The sequence below is a fragment of the Coturnix japonica genome, chromosome 24, assembly GCF_001577835.2.
Source record: "Coturnix japonica isolate 7356 chromosome 24, Coturnix japonica 2.1, whole genome shotgun sequence".
Classification (NCBI taxonomy): Eukaryota; Metazoa; Chordata; class Aves; order Galliformes; family Phasianidae; genus Coturnix; species Coturnix japonica.
The window spans coordinates 2,813,496-2,835,388 of record NC_029539.1 but is presented as its reverse complement, the minus strand read 5'-3'; the positions used below and the strand labels follow the sequence as shown (position 1 = coordinate 2,835,388).

The window sequence follows — 21,893 nt, the reverse complement described above, 5'->3', positions numbered from 1 at the left end:
GAAAATCTCTTTTAAAGCACCTTGCCCTGCTGAATATCCATGAAGGGAAAACACACCCAAATGACTGGAGGCCAATTCAGACCCTCTGTGCATGGGGTGCCCCGAGTTCTGCCCCCCAGCCCTCCCCACCCCAGCCCCAAGCACTCCATGCAGGTGCTCCAAAGAGGGAACCCTGGGGGGAAAGGAGAGGGGATCAAATGAGACAAGCACACTTTGGGTCACTGATTCACAGATTCACCCTTTACTGGATTCCATGCGAATAACCACGTATACTCTTGGCAGGTTCAGGCATGATACAAACACAGGTGCACACGAAAACCAAAGTCCACCAATCTCTTTTGGTTGCTGTTTCCCCCCCCCCTCCATCTCCATCCCACTTCTCACTCTCCCCATAGGAGCACCCAGCTGAGCCGCAGACTCCACGCAGAGCAGAGCGGTGTCGGTGCACTGAGGCAGCTCCTCAATCTCTGATGCTTTGCAGCATTTCTCACGTAATTCATCTTAAAAGCGGCGTCGGCAGAGAAGAGAGCAGCGTGTGATGGCTGGGAGGGCTTTCAGCCTTCAAGGAGCAGCAGCCGTGTCGTTCAGTGCATTGCAGGAGCCAGAGGAGCCGCTGGGGGATCTCTCAGGTGCTGGCTTGGCTCATCCTCTGTTGTGTCACATACAGCACCCAAGGAGCCCTTTGTGTCCCATCTTCCACAGTCACACACAGCCCAGGTGGGTTCAGCGTGGTGGATTTGAGATGAACCAGCCGCACTCTGACACTCTGTTGTACATTTAGCCACAGCCCATCCACCCCTCAGAGCCCACAGGTGTCACAAACCATCCTCGGACATTGGCTGCTGGATGCTATGCCTTACTTAAAGGATAAAAGCATATATTATACAGCAAAGCTTATGCTCACCCTCACACACCCTCCCTCCTCCTGACCACCTCCCTCCATCCAGACTGCATAAGGATACAAAGAACATACACTTGAGATACAGTGTCCCATCCATCAGCCCTCTCTGTTGGGACACTGCTGGAGGTCCCAGCTCGCAGGAAGGCAGGGTTGTGTCAGGTTGGGTATCAGGGGGATGTTGGCTGCAGCATGGGAAGAGCTGCTCAGCAGCACCAACTGCAGCACGTGGTCTCAGCCTTCCACTTGGCCTGCCTTGTAATTCAGAGACTCAACTTTCATCTTGGCTATATGTATGTAATTTTAATTGGTCGTAACGTCCTCAGATAGTAACACAGTTAACAGAGAGCCAGGCAAAGGGCACAAGCAAAAAGGAATTTGGGGGAAAAAAAGGGGGAAATGTGTGACTTGCTGATAAAAATAACATATTCATCATTACATCTGAGGGGGTCCCAGGGCATTTCAGTAACCCCACTCACAACCTGGAAACCCCTACAGGGGTAGGATGTACACTATGAAGTACTGCAGCCCCACAGACAGGAGTTACTGCACTGCTGCAGCTGTGCTGATGTCCTCCTGCTGCCTTCTCTCCTCATACTCCTTCCACACACCCTACATGAAACAGTCTCATAGATGTGGAGGAGGAAAAGTCTCTTTGCACGTGCAAACAAGTAAATATGAGGCAGAGCATCGCACGCTGGGCTGGGCAGCCCATTGTAACACAGGAGCCCATTACTCAATTTGGGACCAGAGCAAAGCCCAGAACTAGTGCTTAACCTGAGTGCATCCAACGCAGCCAGCAGATCAGCTCCTAAATGCACCACGTGAACATGGATACACGCTCAGATTGAGGCCGTATAATGAGATGCTCTAACATCTGATGCACCAAACTCCTGGGGGTGTGCTGTGGGTTCAGCGCCCTGCAGGTACCCGACATGCTGCCCTGCACAACTGCAGGCTGCCGGATGGGGATCATGAGCAACTACAGCCATCCTGCTGGACACCCAAAGCACTGCCCAGCTGGTACCATAGGCCTTGCTATCAGAGCAGAGCACACATCAGAGGGCACAGGCCCCACCCCAGCTCTGCCACGTGCTGTTCAATGGCAGGAAAATCAGACAGCAGGCAAACCACAATTAACTCCATAAAAAAAAAGATCTCGGACACCAGCATTAATTCACCGAGCCCAACTCCAAGTGAATCAACCCCATCACAATCAGCCCAAAATGGCTCCTAGCTGATAAGGATGGATCATTTTTAATAGATCCAGCTTTTATCAAGCTACGGGTCTTATTATCTTCCCCTTTATTGGCTAATATGGAAAATTCCAGCCTCATCTATCGCCCTCCTCTGAAAAGCAAATGGTTTTGTGCGGAAAGGAAGATCCTGAAAAACAGCCCCATTAAAACATGCGACTCTTTGTAACCTTTAGTGCTGTTGCATCGGGTGGTGGGAAACACAGCGTCGTGGGGAAATGTAGCGTATTATTAGATTTGATGAGATCCATTTTCCTGATGGCTTCTGAAAGATCTCCGCGTTAATTAGCCAAGAATACGGCCGAATTATTTCATTATCTCTACTTTTGTGCCATGAAATATGTTGTCGTATCACAACGCGCTACCTCGCCGCTGCTGCCTGCACTTAATGATGCCTTTATAGTTGGTGATTTCCTTTGTTCTCCCACTGTAAGTGGGCTTTGGTGGTGCTGGGGAGGGCGCAGAGAAGGATGCAATGCAAAAAAATCTGTTTTGGAAGTAAATCTGATGTGTGGGAAAACCTCTCTTGAGCTCCGGGTCCCTTCTGCCACATGCAGAACATGCTTTGCCTACATAGAATTGTATTGGTGCTACAGCAGAGCTGCACTCATTGCTAAAGCAACAGGGAGAGGAAGAGCAAAGAAAGCATCGCCTGGTGAAATGTGAAAGCAGCAAGGAGCGTTTTTAACAAGGAAGAGGTAGATTATGGTAATGACTCTGACTGGTAGGGTCCTTAAGCATTACTAATTAGCATTTATTGCCTGGATTATTGAAACAATGTGTGTGTTCCCAAGAGTGAAGAAGAACCGGGATGCTCTTCCTTCCTAATGCTGGGAACGGGGCTGGGCAGCAGCGCTGTGCAGTTGGCAGTGGGTGAGCAGAGATACATAGTGCCAGCAGGAACCCACAGCCCAGCCAGCTGCTCCACATCACAGCCATGCACTGCTCTGCTCCCATGATAGGGGGGGAAAATAATAATTAAAAAAATAGGGCAGCACAAAAGGAAAGTGGCCATTAAAGCGCCCAATTCATTTGGCAGCCGAGGAGCAGGTGAGGGTTTACCTGATCCTCTGCCTTCTGTTATTACTGGGGCTGCATGCAAATAAACATTTCACCATGTTAAAGTGCTGAGAAATGAAAGAGTTAACGGCACCGACAGCAAGAGGTGCAGCGTTCTGCCATTTGCAGCAAGTGCTCGGCTGCCTCCAAATGACTTTGAGGCTGCAGTCAGATTTCCTCCCAGGCTGCGCCTTCATAGCCAAGATTTATCACAGGGATGAAGTTTTGAATTAGAAATCAATTAGAAATTAATCAATCATTTAATCAGCACCGGCCACTAACGCTCGGCTATCGGATCTCAGCTCCAATTTGGTGGCTGGCCCAATAAATCCTTACGCTCTTTGGAAATGATTCAGAAGGAAAAGCCAGAGCATTGTCCAGGTTTGGAGCCACAAGGCCACGCAGCCTCGTGTTCCAATAAAAGGGCAGCAATGGAAGAAAGCTGCAGAACGCCTTGGATTATTTTTTATCCTTTATTTCTTTTTTACAGCCATCAAACCCCGGTGCCTTTCAACTTGGGAAAGCCAGTTCCAACTCAGCTACAAGGAGGTCAAACCCACAGAGCTGCACTCACAGATATCAGAGCTGTGCAAAATTCGAGGCTTGTTTCCTTTTCCCCTAAGCTCAATATTCCAAAACGACAGACGTTATTTCGTCCTCCTTATCTCCCTTTAATTATCTGCAGTACGTGTTGCACGGAATACTTGGGAATGCGTTAAATTAAATGTCAGGATGGCATATTCCATATATACCCCTAACTGCAACAAGGCATTTGGTAGAGCTGAATCCGCACCGAGCCCAATTCCTTCTCTCCGTTAATTCAACTCACACCCAGCTTTTATTTTTCTCTGCCATTTTCCTCTTCAAACACAAAACTGCTTTTATTTCTTTTTTAGCTCACAGCTCGCTTTCATCCCGGTTTAAACGCACCGGAATGAAATCAGCACTGAAGGAACGGTGTCAGGCTTAAGATCAGCTCTTCCTTCACCTCTACGGACACCACCAAAGCGAACCCCGAGCACAACACCCCTCCTTTTGTCTGCACAAGGCAAAGAACGCCGCAGAAGCGCAGCGCTGAGAGCTCAGCTCTCCCTCCCTTCGGCTATTAATACCGCAGCTCCGTTCGGGGAACGCTGACATTGGCGCAGCGCCCCGCGCAACCTGCGCTGGGAACCGAGGGGCGAGAAAACACCTTCCATCTCACTCGTTATACCTGGAAAAGCAAAGGACGGAGGGTCCCGCTTTGTGATCTCCCTATTTTATTACCGCACGGTTTCTTTCCTCTCATTTACCCTATTCGTATTATTTTTTCCCCTCGCAGCAGCAAGGCCCGGAGCAGCCGCGCTGTCCCTTTAAGCCGCCAGCCCCTCTAATTGATGTGTCTGGGCGAGTCTAGACTGGTAGTGATTGAACCCGCTCCCAATTATGTTCTTCATTGCGCCGGAGCTGAGCGCTGCGCGCCCGGCGGGGAGGGGAGCGGGCGCTGCCTCTGCAGCACGGAGAACCCCCCAACGCCTCCCCCTCGTCCTCCTCGGTGCCCCCCTCCCTTCCTTAGTGCCCCCCCTTTCCTTACTCACCCCCCCCCGGCCATTGTTTTGCCGCAGCTCCGCGCATCGCCCCCTCCGCAGCCGCGCATCGCCCCGCGGCAGCGCACAGACAATAGCGCCGTAAACCACCCCCGGGGGCTGCAACAAAGCGCGGCCCTGAGCTGTAAGATGGGTTTCAAACGAGCTCTGGTGGGGGGAAAAATAATTAATAATAATAAATAATAATAATAAATAATAATAATAAAAGGGAAAGTAGCTTTTTGTCTGTCTGTCCCCTGTGTGGGGATGGGGTCAGCACAAAGGTGGGCGGGTTGCTCCGCTCCCTTTGCCCAGCAGGTAATGGGACGCTCGGATAGGTTTCTCGCTTCGAAATTCGAGGTTTAACGTACAAACGCGGCTCCGTCGGCATCGCTTTCATAACGGTCAATAATATTACAGCATCAATCCAAAAGGGAAAATAAACAGCGCCGAGAAGCGAGCAGAACCTTTTCCAGTTCGATCCCTATTAAACAACGGTACCGTCGGGTGTGAGCAGAGCGAACCCGACGTTGCACCATCGATTCATTCTCGGTGCATTGTGGTCGGAGTTAAAGCGTTTGCATTGAGATATCAGACAGCAATTCGGTGCCGTAACAAGGTACAGTGACTGCGTTACAAATCGCCTTGCAGAACACAGATAAGAAATACAGATCCAGCCACAATTAGTTTTACAGCAGTATATATATATAAATAAAAAAAAACCTAAGGAGGAAAACAGCAACGGGAACACTCGTAACATTTGACATTTACATCGCAAAACCAGGAAAGCTGGACGTTCCAGAAAAGGACTATAACAAAAGTTCAGCGTTTGCTGGTGGTTTCTTTCAGTCATTTCCAACCAGGGCTGCACGCAGCCATTTTAATTCTTTATTTTCGCTCTAACAAGCGGTGAGATCCGACCTTTCTCCTGGCTGGATATTTATATATATATTATATATATATATTATTATTTTTTTCTCTCTCCGAAGAGCACATTTCTAAGATTAATCGGTTTTAAACTTGGAAGCATGAAGCATGCTGGGATTTCAGCTGAGGTCAAGCACCAATGTACCGAGCTGTTACTGTTACGCTCTCAGGGTACTCCGTGCTGCTCTCAAGGAGGAAAATAGCAAGGAGAGATGATGCTGCGAGCCCGCACCGGCCTGCAGCAAAGCACAGCTCTCCCAGCAGGAAAACACGTCTACGGCTATTAATACACCTCCGTATGTAAATATATATATACATATCTCGGGTTTATTTACCCCCATACATATTCATACACACGTATCGCCCGTGCGTGTCTCTATACACACACCTAAGAGCTGGATTTCCATGCAGCCGTCCCGCGTGTCTCTTATCTACACACGCGTGGATGGAACAACGCCGTGTGTGCACACACCCCCGCACAGCATCACCGTGAATGCACACACACACACACACACACATATATACACACACACTAAGAGAAACCTCCGGCATAACCAACGCTGTGTTCATGCGAGGCTGGGAAGGTGAGCAGCCACCACTGCCCTGCCATAAGGAAGAGCTGCACTTTGCTTTTTCAACCCCCCCCCCCCATATCTCCCTTTAAAAGGAACAGCGCTGTATGTGTGTGTACACGGCTCTATACACCCGCGTATACATTGGATAGATATAGAGAATAAAATAAAGATGTCAAAGCACAACTCACAGCTCCCAAGAGCCTAACCCGTGGATTTAAAAGCTAAACATCACAAGTTAGGGTCTCAGGGATTGAGAGGGGCGCAACGAGCTACTCCTGGCAGAAACCGGGGAGCAAAAATCAAAGGTAAAAAAAGGAGAGAGAGGGAAAGAATAGCAGGCAAGTTCAATTCCTGGCTCAAGATTACAAAACAGGACACACAGGTGGAAGGAAAGAGCTTCTCTAAGGACCCTGTGTTGAGAGAATACATTCCAGTTTTAATCGTTCGCACTCACACACACACACACAAAAATGACAAGGCGCGGCAGGTTCCTTACAGCTCCCATCAAGGTCGCTTGCGACGAATGCATTAAATAACGAAGAGGGAAAAAAGAAAAAAAAAAGAAAGGGAAGTTCGGAGCAGTGACGGAATTATTTTCATTGTTTCAACGAAAAGGAATGCAGAAATAAGAGCAGGAATATGCAGGCTCTCCCTGCAGCCGCCTGGCACAAAGCGTGCAGCAGCATAAAGGAGCTGCCTCCCCGCCCCCTCCGCCAGCCAGCGGCCGGCGGGGATGGAGAAAAACCCCGAGCCGCGAGAAAATCAGGTAGAAACTCACCATTTGGAAGCGGGGGAGGCTCCGTTCTTCAGCGCCAAGAGCAGGGGGGAAAAGCTCGGGGGGTAGCGGGATGGCAGCGCCGAACCGAGCCGGACCGGGCTGCGTGCCCGCCGGGTTTTGACACCCGAACGAGCGCGGGCGAGCTGAGCGAGTGCGAGCGTGCGGTGTGTGCGCAAGCCGGGGGAGGGAGGCGAGGGTGGGTGTGTGCAGCTGGGCAAGCCGCTTGCATTTTTAAAACATTTTTTTTTTTTTTTTTTTTTAAAGGGAATATATCAAGGAAAAAGGGGGGAAAAGGAACCGAATTCCTCCGCAGCTCCTCGCCCCGCCGCCCTCCTCCTCCTCCTCCTCCTCCCCTCCGCGCTTCCCACCGCCGTCGTTGTTATTATTATGATCGCTGCGGAGGGACGCGGCCGGGGGGGGGTCCGCACGCCGCGGCCCTCTCCTCACCCCCCAGCAGCAGCCGGAGAGGGAGCAGCCCTGCGCTGTCAGCGCTGCCGCAGCCCCGATGCGGCCCGGGGGCTCCGGAGGGAAACCTGGAGAGAAACCCCGGGCAGGAGGGACCCCGAGCCCCGCACGCACCCGCACACACAAAGGGAATCCATCCCGCACCGACTCCTCTCCGAGCACCTTGTGCAACCCCAGCCAATGGAAATTTACGCCGGCCATAACCGAGAGCAGGATTTCGTCCCCAGCCTGCCACCTCCTTCTCCGCTCTTCTCCCTTTCCCTCCCTCCCTTTCCTCCCTCTTCCCCCCCTTCCTCTCTCCCAACCCCCCCCCTTCCCCCATTCATAAATAATATGGATCTGCACCCTCCACCCATCTCTGGGACCGTTTTAGGCCCAGCGGCATAACCGGGGAGAAGCCCAAACGTACCGGAGGGCCCGAGTTGAAAAATGCAAAATATCCGCGGCTCCTCATCCGCCGCTGCCGACAGCAGAACCCCCCCCCCCCCGCCGTCCCCTCACTCACTCTCGGTGCCCCTGCCCGGGCCTCATGGCGCCGCCGCCGCTGTCCCGTGCCGGCCCCGCCGCTCCCCGCCCCGCACGACACCGGGCACCACCACCGCCCCATCCTCACCCACCCCGTCCTTTTCTCACCTCGAGAGTCTGAGCCCATTCACCAAAGTCCTTCCTCGTCCAGGCTCTCAAAATCTTTTGGGGGGGTTTGTTTGGTTTTTGGTTGGTTTTTTTTGTGTTTTTTTTCCTATTATTTCTTTTTCCTCCTCCTGGATCAGCCAGTCCCGACATCATTAAACTCCAGTCCTCCTCTTCCTCCTCCTTCCTTCTCCCCCCCTCGCTTTTTTCCTTTTTTTTTCTATTTTTTTCTATTATTATTTTTTTTAATTTCGAAATAAAAGGGGGAGTGGAAGGGAGGGGGGGGGGGCGGCTGGGTTGGGGGGGGGAGGTGAGCAGACATAGCTGCATGAAGTGGCTGCCTTTTAGAAAGCACATTTAATCTTTACTGGCTCCCCTAGGCTTCGATGAAGTAGAAGGGAAAGGAGAGGAGAGGGGGAAAGAAAAAATACAGGCAAGGGAGGCTGTTGAGGGACAGCAAGCATCAGGCTCAAATCAACGACCAGATGAAAATGTACTAGACCACACTGCCCCCTCTCTTCCTCTCGCTCTGTCTCCGTCTCTCTCACACACTCTCACTCCTGGAAAGCTTCAGTGTCTGGTTACAGACTCTTTTGGATCCTTCCCCCCCCCCTCCCCACCCTCGCCCTTTGCCAACTATCCTAGAGATTCCTTGCATGCCTACTTAAATCTTTAACAGAATAAGGACCCGGCTCCCCCCCGCCGCCGCCGCCAGCCTCGCGTACACCCCGACCCGCTCCCCCCTCCCCAATAATCCCTTAAGCTCCCGGGAGGAACCGCCGCGGCCGCCCCGGCCCCGCCGCCGCCGGGCAGCCCCTGCCTGCGGCCCCGGGACCCCGCCGGCACCTTCCCGCGGGGCTGCGGGGAGAAGGGGAGGGAGGGGAAAGGGGGGGTTGGAAGAAGGAAAGGGGGAGTGGTGGGACCGCAGCTCTCCGCCGAGCATCCCTCTGGCTGGAGCTGGATTTTAAAACAATAAAATCCACCGCTGCTATCTCGCTCGCTCCCCCCACCCCCCCCACCCCGCTCCCCTCCCCGTCACACCGCAACCCGCAGCCGCCCGTGGAATAATCGCACGCCCCGAGTCTGCGTGGATGCAGGCGGACCGCCCGGCTCCTGCCCGCCGTGACTTTAGAGCTGACGATCTCCTCTTCTCGACCCCCACCCCTCCGCACCCACCCCCTGCTCCATGGCAGAGCCGCTGCCTCTCGCACCAGACTATATTTGCAATATGTGCTAATTTACCAGCTAGATGCCCTTGGATTTTAAAATGAACTCATCAGTCAATGTTTCTAGGACCGATGCTGCTCTCTCTCCTCACACACACACCCTCCACTGCAGACATGTTACTCATTCTCCAAGCATTTCCTCCCCGAATGTCCGTCAGACGTATATACACTTCATTGATCAAACCAAATCCCTTGATAACAATAAATAATAATACAGACAGTTAACATCAGCGGGGAGCGGGGCCGAGGGGGGGTGGGGTGGGGAGGAATGGGGGGGGGAGACAAAGATGACGACTAAATCTGCATTGTGCTCTGCAGGGCTGATGCCTGCAGGGATGCAGAACGCAGGTACGCCCCTAAAGATGGGCACAGCCCTGGCTAGAAAGCATCACCTGAGACCCCCCCCCCCCTTACCCCGAGCTACGGGGAGGGGGGCACTGATGATACCCAGAACCGGACCCTATCCAGCCTGCCTGTGTGGGAACCGCAGGGGAGTAAAGCACCGAAAGCCGACGAGGAAATAAATAAATAAGGCAGCTCCTTTGTTAGGCAGGGAGCTGTGCAGGTGCTCAGCACTGCAGCGTTAAGGGTATCTATGCGGCCAGAGATCCCGAGGCTGCACGGTGGGATTTTCAGAATCATCTTCGTTCCCACTTCCATCAATTTCCTTTGTGCTACAGACAGCGAGCCCCAGTGTGAGACAGCAGGTTAGGAGGACGGGCTATTCAATATCCCTCTGTTCTACGGCAGGTATTTCACAGGCTTTGGTTTCGGGGCTCTCGGGGTTTTATTTCCTATTTCCCTGGGGCTAAAAGGGGGCAGGCAGGACAAGCTGCCTCCTGGGATTTTGGCTGGCTTGGCGTCTTGTGTGGGTCTGGCAAAGAGAAAGTGACTGCAGTGTAAGTGTTCGGGAAGTTGGGGAGGGTGGGGCTATCTAGAAATCTTTGACTCACTGGGGTAACTCCCTGAACGCAGGAATTAAATTATTACTCAAAGCGAGTTACATTTTACGAGCAGCAGCCCTGGAATGAGATTCTGCATGCATAGAGAGCTTGAAACAGCTAAAATAAACATATGGAAATACATATACAATGCATAATTCAGTTATTGGGTGCAATGCAGAAGTCCCTGAGTGACAGAGGAGGGGGAGTTATGCAGTAAAGGCAGCCCAGGAATCCATGCGTACAACATTTCTCATTTATACCAATGCAAACCTCACTGACATCAGCCTGGACAGGGGAAGAATCAGACTCTATGGGAGAAGCAGAGGATGAGAGAGACCGTACCCGGCAGCCATCCTCCCTTCTTACAGACTCCATCCGCAGCATCAGAGCTGTGTGCAAGATGTTGCCATCACAGAGGGCAATTTACATCCATTGTCTTCCCTGCTTTCCCCTCTTCCTTCCAACAACAACAAAAGTTTCTATTTCTTTTTTTTTCCCCCTAAGTTTTGCTGCAAACACATAATTTCTTTACACAATTTAACCAAGTCTTTGGAGGATACTTATTTCAAGCAGTTAACACCTGACCCCAATTTTTGTGGGTAATTAGTGAGCTAGATAACCACACAAAGTGGGTAATTATTTAGTACCCAAGGGTACTGTACAAGAGGGTAGAGGCTGGCAATGTTAACAAAAGCACATCTCTAATTATTGTATCTATACTGGTGATGTTTTAAGAATAGTTACTCCATCTAATGATCCATGATAAATCAGTAAACTATTTTGCTTCCCTTAGCATATATGCCTGGTCTAATGAAGGGCACAGCAGAGCCAAGCCCCAGCTCTGGACCACGTGCAGACACCAAGAGAAGCAAAAGGCATCCAGCTGGAGGAGGCAAGGCAATGGACAGAGATAGTAGCATAGCTGGGAGCTCACAGGTTAGTTAAGGAGTGGGAAAGCCATGCAGAGAGATGTTTGCAGAGCATGCCTACCTCTTGCATAGGCCATGTGGCCACGCTGGGTATCTCTGCATGCAACAAGAGTCCCAGTTGTGTTATAACACAGTTCTGTCTTGCTTATTGCAAATGGCACCACAAGTTGGGTGCTCTGTGCCTTGTCGGGGCTGTAAGGCAAGAGGGGAGCACTGAAAGAAAACCCAACCCTATTTTGAAGCAATGGCTGAATGAGGAAAATTCATCTATATATATATATTTGATATATATATCAAAAGTTTTGATCATGAGAACCAAGTGAAGAGTTATGCTGGAAACAGATTGGTCATCTACTACCCACTGACCACTGTCTGCAGCATTACACACTCTTAAGGACATCTTCAAGACATTACGCTCAGCAGCACGGCACTTTCCTTTTTTAATTGCTTTTATGAATCATCGCTGACATCCGGACACTTTATTTACTAGAGTGTCCAGCAGCCTTGTTTTTCAAGGGCTTAAACTGTGGCACCTAAGGGCCTCCAGGCTGGCACAAAGAAACAAGGGCGTCATCCTCTTGTGGTCATAGACATGCATTTAACTCTGCTTGGGACCATGCAAGCCAGGCACTACAGAAGAAAACATAAATGGCAGCATCACCCAGCACTGGGAGTGCCAGGAATTTGTAACTTAAAGTTTGAGGGGTTCCCCTAACTCTCCATACCTCCCTTTAGTTCTTATTTTTCCCTTCCCACAAGCAAAGTACAACTGAAGGAGGCCTGAAAATTGGTCTTGCCTTTAAAAAGGGACCAAATCTCCACAGTCCATTTGTTTCTAAGCACACCTGTTCATCCTACCAATATGAGCAGGTCAAATAGGAAAAAATAACCTTGCCAAAACCGGGGCTCAGTTCAGAGCAGCTGTGCTGCAGGCACCTGTCCGCACCAAGATTGAAGCTTCTTTCATGTGCTACAGGCCATTTAATAATCCAGCAACTTACAGTGTTTGGCTGCTACCATGCTGAGGTGAGTATAAATAAATTGGTATCCCCTTCACTAATCCTCTTAGGGACCCGAGTTTGCGGGAAGAGTTCTCACAGAAATGGAGTGAGAGCCATTTTTGCAGAGAGAAGCTGGAAAACAGAAAGGAAGAATGAATTTAATCACAGACACGGGTTCAAAGCAGACCTTGGTAGGTGCACAGTTGGAGCAGAAAGCAGAGTGCAGATAAACTATGACCATTTCTTTCCTGAAATGAATTGGAATTAGAGGTTCAAAGGAGAAAACGCATAAGGGAAGGGAGGCTCGGCCAGAGGGGATGCTTTAGGGACTTAAGCATTAACTATAAAACCTCGAGGTGTTTTTGAGACAAGTCAGTAACTTTACTACAGATTGACTGAAGCCTTTTCTCCCATAGGAGAAAAAGTTAAATTGGTAATTTTACCACACCAACACCATCTAGGAAATGGTTGTAACAATATCAGTTCTGCTTCGGCTCTATGTGAGGTGATAGGAGAAGAACTTTAAGAAACAATAACACGTCTTCAAGGGATTAAAAAATGTTTGCCAATATAAATGAAGAATTCTAACAGTGATTGAGGAAAGGTGCAAATTCCATGTGGGGAAAACCCATGGCAAAAAAAAGGTTGGGTGAAGTGTCATGGTGTCATGACCAGAACTGCCCTCTAACTACCAAGTGAGGAGTTGGGACAATCTAAGGCTTCCAATTTGAACCGCCTTGTCTTGTACAGCATTGTCCAATTCCACACCAAGGCAGCTTTTCACCTCTTCCCACCCTGCTTCCCCATATATAAAACCATCACATCAAAGCTTACCGTGTCCACAGAGAGTTCTGAGGCCCTTAGAAGAAAGCTGCTCTGTCCAGATTACTCTTGTTATCCTCAACCCTGTTAGTTGACAAAGAGGATGCAGTATGGTTGACGGTCGTAGAACTCCATTTCATCCCCAGTAAGTCCTTTTAACCCAACCCACCCACCAGCTCTCACCTTCAAACCCAAGAAGATCTATCCTCTCAGCTTAGAGAGGGGATAGTTGTATTTCATTTTCCACCTGACTCCAATTCTGCTAACACCTTTCTAAAAGACCGTTGAACTCTGAATCTTCAACCTCTAGATAACGGAAATACAGTCATTATTTTATGGACAAAACCATAAAACAATTTATCCTAAGGTGAGAAAAGCAAGGAAAAAGCCAATTGAGGCAGAGTTGTTCACCTCCAAGGCACAACAGCCCTGGAATTCTGCATCATTCTGTGCCTTATTTAAAACCAAGTTTGGGAAAATGGGAAGGGTTCAATAAAAGGTCAGTGGATGTAACAGAGGGATTTGAAAGAAAGGTTACAGAGATTAATTCGTTCTCTATCAAAGAAAGAGCACGAAAAACAGGAGCGCAGTACATGGAGTTATGTGTGTTTTGTCCACGGGGAGTTGGCAATATGCTTTTGAATGTGAGTTTTCCTGTACATACTGGATTTAACCAAACTCCAAAACTCAAAATGAAACTTGAACTTGTTTGGATGAAGTCACGCGCTAATGCTTAACATCTACTCCTGAATGATCTGCCATTTCCATACCACATCCAGCACCTGAAAACCCTCGTATTTCACATAGCTTCTGATCCACCAGGAGTCTCATGTAAGGCTTGATTCACATAAAACATGACCAAAGCTCCGAGAAACTCACTAAAATTTCAGATAAATCTCATCGGTTTTGAGCTGGTGGTAACACTCCTTCAGATCTGAGGTCTCATACCAAAAATCTGACAAATTTTCAGGTATTTCAGTTACAAACTGATGGAGCTCTATTAGTCAGAACCCAGATCCAATGTCAGTTTAGTTTAGTGACATTTTGGGAACCTGGCCCAGAAGGAAGAGTAGAAAATTAAATTAAAATTAGAAATCCATGAGGCTATAACGGGGCTAGAGTGAATTATATTTCAATAGGCAAAAAGTGTACGGGTCACACTGTACAGAGATGGAAAGGCTGAGCCTGCCTGCTGCAGTCCAGAGATCTATTCTTTCCCTCTCCCCCATGAACCCACTGTGGATCCTCAGTCTGCGCCCATTTTTTTTTCCCTTCATAAAACCAAAATAAGTAACATATCTATTTCACATGAGAAAGAAATGACTCTGAGCCATAATTAATGTTTATAGAGAGCCCTGATAGGTTATAAGGCGCGGAAGAACCTCAGAGCACAGTCATCCTACAACCCCCCCCATCCTCCTGTCACAGCCTTTTTCACCAGCAATGACTTTCTTTTTAAAGGGAGGCTGGAATTATTTCAAAGATAAACAACAAATAGTTTTCCAGGTGTTCTTGTACTCCAGCTATGGCCCACACTGGCCACAGTCTGAAAAATAGAATTAAATTAAATTAAACAAGGGGNTAGTTTTCCAGGTGTTCTTGTACTCCAGCTATGGCCCACACTGGCCACAGTCTGAAAAATAGAATTAAATTAAATTAAACAAGGGGGGGGGGGGGAGGGGGGCATATTTCTCCCAAGAACAAAAATATATTTGTCTCATCTATTGCTTAACAGTTGAACCAAAAGGTAGAACACCAAAATATTTTTGGTGGTGGCGACAGTGGTGAGAATTCAGAAGGTCTGTTCCTATGGTGAAACTAGACACAGAGCTCCTAACGTACTATAACTTGTTTTCACTGGTGCTGAGAATACTATAAGGTCACGTATCAGGAGGTGTGTGACAGAGAGCACAAATGTCAGAACATGGGGAAGATGCAGCAGCATCTGAGGACTTACGTTTGGGCCAGCAGACACCGCTCAGTCTCTGCATGCCAGAAATAGCAGCGGGACGCAAGCAGAGCAGCCAGTCTCCCCACTCCTGGTGCCAGTCTGTACTTCTGCATCACTGAACATTGCAGTGCAGGCTCTGTTACATCCTAAGTTTAAATTCAGTTGTTTTTACAACACAGAGACAGGGTAACATTCGTATCAGGTTGAAAATGAGGAAAACAAATAGAACAATCTGAATATGAGGTCACAACCTATTATGACAATAAATGACACTCTTCAAATAGGATTTTCGAAGCGTAATAACATCCTTTTCAAGTTGATTGTGTTCTTATCAGAGTAGTATTCAAATATAAATATTGTCAGTTTTAAGGCTGTATAGCTAATGAATGTATATGCCAGCATGGCAGCAGTCCATATGAAATCTATATTCATATAGATATACAGTATGCTCACTTGTAATTCCAACATGACATGCAACATGGCAGACTGAACAATTCACATATGATCTGCACCTCTGTCTTCCCTTCTGCATAAGAAGGGCCTCTACTTAATAGATAGTGAGTGAAAACAAAGAAAAATAAGCGACTCATCAGAGATCCCATAGGATTTTAGCTAATTCACCTGATGCCCGAGAGAAATCTGAACTCCTGTTTCCCAAGAGCAAACTCATGCCAGACACGACAGTGAACACCCACTTCTGGGTGCCTGCAGCTGCAGAGAGCCAACACTCTGAATCTGGTGCATAGAGGAACCCTTCCCAAACTAACTTATACTGGGATGGCTGATTAGCAGCACCTAAGTTTTACAGCCAAATAGACTCCAGCTCTGTGCTAAGAGGGGTTGTCCACATGCAACCAACAGCAGCACATCACTGTTTGATCACTTTCCTGCTCAATTACCATTTTTAAACAACAAAGAGATCATCTAGTAATGGAAACCCATTATTTGAACAACTTTTTACATCTTTTTCTCAGATGTAAACTCTTGCTTATGTAAGCCATTCCCAATTAATATGGGGCCCCCATGGGAAAGCCACTGCCTGTCTACTGATTTCATTTCCTACATCTTCTCTCGTTAAAATCACAATTCGACTCTCCAAAAGGGCAAAAAGATCCTTTGTTTTATCTTCACAAGATGACAGCGTTTTTTCCCTTGCCATTTTCTTGCAGGAAGATGTATTAGCACTACATTTGCTCCTCCATGCGGTGGGATTTCTTAAATAAAAACGTATGTTATATATGTATGGACTTGGAACTGGAGCTGCATTAGCCTATTAACTATCCACATTTGCTTCAGACTTGGCCAGCCACCTAGAAAACCTGCCAAGACCTTTCTGGCAGCCTTTTCCCAACAGTTCCAGGAAAACATGGAATATTCAAAGAATTTTAGGGCCTCCCGGCTTCGTTTGTCACCACTCTCGTTGCCCACTTATTGCTAAATCACAGGCAAATTGCTCTAATGCCCTATTAAAGATTTAAAAGCAGCCTTCTCCACAGCAGGGTATATGAGGACAAACCCACGCTCATACAGCCGCTGTCCGAGCGCAGGCAGGCCGTGAGGCCTCGCGGTGAGGAAAGGGACTGCTTGACAAACTCCAAAGCTCACGACTGAATTCTCTCATGTTTGGAGATATTAAAGCTCTCTCAGACACCCAAACAAAGAAGAGATTCGTTTTCTCCCCAGCGATATGCTGATAAATTGCCATTGAGGTTTTGCACCCGCGTTGTACAGGCTGGATTCACCTGCACTGCAACTGGAACCCTCTGCTTTGCAATCTAAGCCAGGATCTAACGCCTTTGAAAGCACGACAGCAAAAAGGCAAAAAAATCCTGCATGAATTAAGCTATTCCTCCAGCCTCATCCATAGAAGAAGGAAGAGAACACAGGTCTCTAATTTTGACATGAAGTTCAGAGTGATCCTTTAGGTATTACCACCAGCATTGGGCCCCCAGTGATTTATAGCAGCACTACAGTTGGAGCTCACTGACCGGTGCCATGTGTCATAGAACCCTACAAACAGAAGTGATTCAGCAGTCAAACTGCATCCTTACCAACACAGCAAGCAGCAGACACTGATCTTATTTTTTCCACTAAACCTACACTGTTTAATTTCTTACTCAGTAACTATTCTCACATACAAATGAAGGGAAACACGTGACTGAAATATCTTGGTTCCCTTAATAATAAGTTCTCCTTTCTCATTTCAAAAGCCACTGGGAAGGCAATTTCCAAAATCAACTCAAACCACAAGATCTGTAGCAGATAGCAATTGTGCCTTGCCTTCTCCCTTCCCATTTCCTTCCTGTTCTTCCTTTCTTCCTCATTCTTTTTTTTGAGATCCTGTCTCCAAATCTAACAACTTCACTTATGGGAGGAAATAGAAAGCCAAGGGGAAGCTGTGGCATTTGTCAGACTACAAACAGCACTATTGCAAACCACTCTTTGAGCCACAACTGCGATTCCTCATCAGACGAGATGAGAAGCCACTTCAAACACAAGGAAAAAAACCAACTCTTTAAAATACACCCACATCTGGGGCATTAACCCAGGAATGGGTTTGACCTTCTGCTTGCCACAATTACTTAAACTCACTAAGGCCAAAGAACACAGACTGTTTGCCTACAGCATTCAGGGACTGAATGGAGAGACCCCAAATCTCGTACCAAGCTGAGAGCCACAGATTTCCAGGCAGCTTGATTTAAAAGAGCCAGCTTCACCTGCCTCTGCTTTCTTTACTGTACAGTGGTCACACAAGCCTTCCCCATCACGCACAGCAGCTATGAGGGACTGCAGGTGGACCGTGTTGTTGAGTAACTATTATCAATATTGCTCCATCAACCCTTCATTATTATTTGTCAGTGTGAACCTGAGGCACAGCCAAGAGCTGGCCTTCCACTGGTTCTCCCCTAGTCCTGAACTGCCTCACTTCATTCATTCTAAGCCTTTAAACATGAAGTCTAAACTCAGCTCTGAATTAGCATAATTCTGCATATGCTTATTAAAAACTTCAGTATCTATCCTGTTCTAGACTTGCAAACTTCTTGGTCCCATTAACTTCTAAAAGCAATTAGGTTCATTTTTAATTAAGTACCGGTGAAAAAGAATTGCCTTTTAAAACATGTTCAATTTGTCACCATTTACTTTCACCGCGTGTCTCCTTGTGCTCACTTTGCAAGACTACAAGAATTTCTCACTCTACCACCTCATTATTCGCTTACTTTTCATTATGATGTAAATTTGTTTTCCTTTCTAATGGGAATGGTTCCACTATGGCGATTTCGGATATCTCCGTGCTTAGGCCCATTTTTGCTGGCATCTTTTTGAACCACTCAGGCTTGATAGCACTTCTCCTGCTCTACATGCCTCACTGATTTTGGTCCCAGAAATACAGACAGCACTCAGTTGAATTTCATGTTAATACTGTGCAGGGGTGCATCCACTCCATGTTTATAACAGGACCAAGCTGTAGAATGCTCAAAAAAGCTCCCATTGATGGCTTGAGCTCTGAATTGGCATTGGATTATGGAACAACAGGCAACAGGGACTGACTGACTGCCTATCAGAGATTCAAGGAGGAAGATGCAAAAGCAAAAGAAGATATATATATATATATATATATATAGTCTGTCTTTACCAAATGTCTGCCCGACTGGTTAAGGCTTTTTTGGACGCTGTCAGCTGCATGTGTAAAAAATGGCCCATTCACAAAAATACACTTACACTACAATTGTTAGACATGACATTTACACGTCACCGTTAATTATAAATGACTTGATCCTGACATTTCATTAATACATTATGAAAGCCATAATGAAACCCTATGAGCCGTGTGTCACACCTGTAACAAAGACAAGCTTTAGAGAAATCAAAGTCATGTCACCAGACCTTGGCAAAGGGTGGAAGGGGAAAACGGCAGTGGGGTGACTCACGCTTGGAGTGGGCTTATCCTCAGCAGCCTGAAAGGGACAGGGGGAAGCCCTGCAGCCCAACATCAGCTCCTATGCAGTGTGATGCAGTTGTTCCATTACCTGAACACAAGACTCTATGAGAATGTAGATGGAAAATGAAAATCAAGGACCCTATATCAGCCATACCCACCCTGCCTTTAAATTGTCATTTGAGACAAGGTTGGAGCATCTAGTTGGAGACAAAACTGTTTTTCGGCAGAGGTAGAAGGAAGCAGGGAGAGATGGAAGTAAGCGGGAGGCACCATGTTTAACACTGAATTTCAGAATCTCTCCTTATCCGCCCCAGAAACCTGATTCTTGGACTTATTTAACCAAGAAACAGGGCCATGACATTGCACAAAGAGGCTAATTTCACATGTAAAAATCTGATTTGCTTCAGGAGAATACATTTGATGTTATGAATCTATGAAGTTAAATATATGCACCTGGGACTGCCTGGAGATAAGGGGAGTCAGGGCAACCAGAAGTCCTGTTTTGGTCATAAAAAGAAAAATGTATAAAAAAATAAACCTCAATAAAATGATGTATTATGTAATAACAACTTTTGGGGTATGCGAAATCTCTAATCCTTGGAAGTTTCTATCAGGACATTAAATGCTGGCAGCCCAACACTATGCATCCAGACTGGAATCTCTTGAAAACTCACTCTGGAGAGTGCTGATCTTCATCCAGTTTCATACCTGAGCTGCAAATCTACTGCAAATCTATGATAAGGTGAGAGTGAGAACGAGAAGGAAAAAAGGAGGTCAAAAAGAGATGTGTGCTCAGATCTCCGCTCTGGCCTCAAGCTGTTCATTTCACACAGTCAAGTGCCTGAATGCAGAGCTGGTCTCTACCACCTAATTCTTCTATTTTCCAGTTGCACTGTAATCAATATCTGTATCTAATGGAAAGGAGATATTTTTCCCCTCATAGGTTATACTTTGTGACTCAAACACAGACAAAAAGAACTTCCTCCTTCAGCAATTTGCAACTTCAAAAGAAGAGAGGAGCCCATTTCCGAGGTCCGGGCTTTGAATCTCTGTAATGAAATTGTCTTATTTTTAACTGTCTGAGCAGCTTTCAAGCAGAAGCGTGTTAGAATTCATATTAATTTGTGCAGTACCCTATCATCATCATAATTTAGCTCCCAAGGTTGCTGTGCTTGGAATTCCAGTTATGACATGAATTCTATACATTTTATACAGATTTATAAATGGCATCAATAGAACACTTAGGGCCTTATTCATTAAACAATGAGTCATTCTGGCATTCCATTCTATTTCATCCCCGTTCTTGCAAAACTTTTATGTATAAATTTGACTGTACTTAATGCATCTGATTTAGCAGCAGAAGTGCTGCAGCATAGTTTCAGCTGGGTGTGGAAGCAGATGAAAGGCATTGTTTGAGGGGAAAAAACACAAAAGAAAGATCCCTCCAACACTGAAAGTTTTTGAATTTCAGTTTCCTTTCTAAAGGGTGAGCATTCAAGGCCCAGCAGGCAGCACTGCCCTGATTTCTCACTGCCACAGGTTGGTTGGCCCATTGAAGGACATGAGGCAGCTCAGAAGGCACCATAAGAGGCTCCAAGACATCCCTTAGTAAGCAGTTTATAGCTGTGACATCAGCAAATCCTAATAATGATACTGCATGACCACAACAAGCAGTTTACAGAACAACTTCCCTAGTGACCTAAAACCAAAGTAAGACCCATTACCTATCAGTGAGGAACCTATAGTACTAATAGTGACTAGCAGCATGGCTACAGATTGCTCCCCATCTTATAGTTTGGTCACTTCAGAGTATCTCATGTTATTTTACCTGCTCTTCATTCCTCCAGCTATCCAGGATTCATGGTTGCAAATTCTGCACAGTTTTCTGGAGCACAATTATCTCAGGAGTCACTTCTCTGTCAAATTTGGCTGGTGATAGAAAATGGTCTTGGAAAGGGAAGGGAGAGAGCACGGATACAGGAACGCACATGAACTAAGTGAGCACATTAGCTGCCTTTTCATTGGAAACCATTCCAAGACCTTATCGCTCCTTGGATGCTTGTAGTTTTCTTCATTAGGTATACAGGCACCAGAGCCTATTTTGGGTCTTATTAACCCACAGTAAATATGGAATCCATTTCACTACGTATTCTCTACACTATCTACCAAGCAATCACCACACCAAGAAACGCACAACACTATTTACACTCATTGCCCATAACAGAGAACAGGAATGTGTGCTCAAACAAAGTGCACCATCTCATTTTCATTAGTTCTCCCACCACGATATTTCTAGTACTTCCCCTTTGTACGTCAGACTTAAAAGGCCAAAAATCAGATCAAAGTTTAGATCCCATTATCAAAGGACAAACAATTTTCTAGGGGGTGGATTGTTTCTTTTTCATTTTACATTCCAATGGAAATGTGCTCTCTGAAAAACAGTTACTGTCTCTCCTACTGTTCACAGGAATAACTGAATAAAAGCTGGGAATGGAACAGCGATGGAAGAGAAGGAAATTAGGACACTTCTGTCTGTTCACTGTGCAAGCAGGGAGAAACAAGACTGGCAATTAAAGGAACCATTCAGGGCCAGGCACCTTCCTTTTGCTTCCTCCTCTTCTAATCTACAGCTCATGAGCTGCTCCTTTACTCATCGCAAAAGGTCTGTAATTGTAACACTGCCACATTCTCCTGGAAATCTACTTAAATGGCATATGATAGAAGCCATATGATAGAAGCTTAATTACATAGGGAGGGCATATGGAAGGCATATGACATAAGGACATATGGAAGGCATATGATAGAAGGGCATCCGAGGACATATGATGGAAGTCTAATTAATTGACAATACATTCCTCTCATCAGGGGGAGAGCTGGAATGTTGCTTTGTTAGGAAGAAAAATATGCACACTGAATTATGTTTATTG

At 46.9% G+C, this 21,893-nt stretch overlaps 1 long non-coding RNA gene across 13 annotated transcripts in view; it reads right to left on the bottom strand.

Annotated features, from left to right (window-relative positions):
- Positions 1-218: 218 nt before the first annotated feature.
- The window catches only part of LOC107324204, a 66,253-nt gene continuing 44,578 nt past the window's right edge, over positions 219-21,893 (bottom strand). For 11 of the 13 annotated variants that reach the window (XR_004309610.1, XR_004309611.1, XR_004309608.1 and 8 more), the window contains 5 exons: positions 15,033-15,172; positions 13,259-13,381; positions 13,088-13,159; positions 12,254-12,385; positions 8,254-11,882 (listed from right to left, as the gene is read on the bottom strand). This is a non-coding gene — a long non-coding RNA (uncharacterized LOC107324204). Of the gene's footprint in view, positions 860-8,253; positions 11,883-12,253; positions 12,386-13,087; positions 13,160-13,258; positions 13,382-15,032; positions 15,173-21,893 lie in introns of those variants that run through there. The other 2 variants (XR_004309604.1, XR_004309614.1) reach the window with 2 other exon arrangements.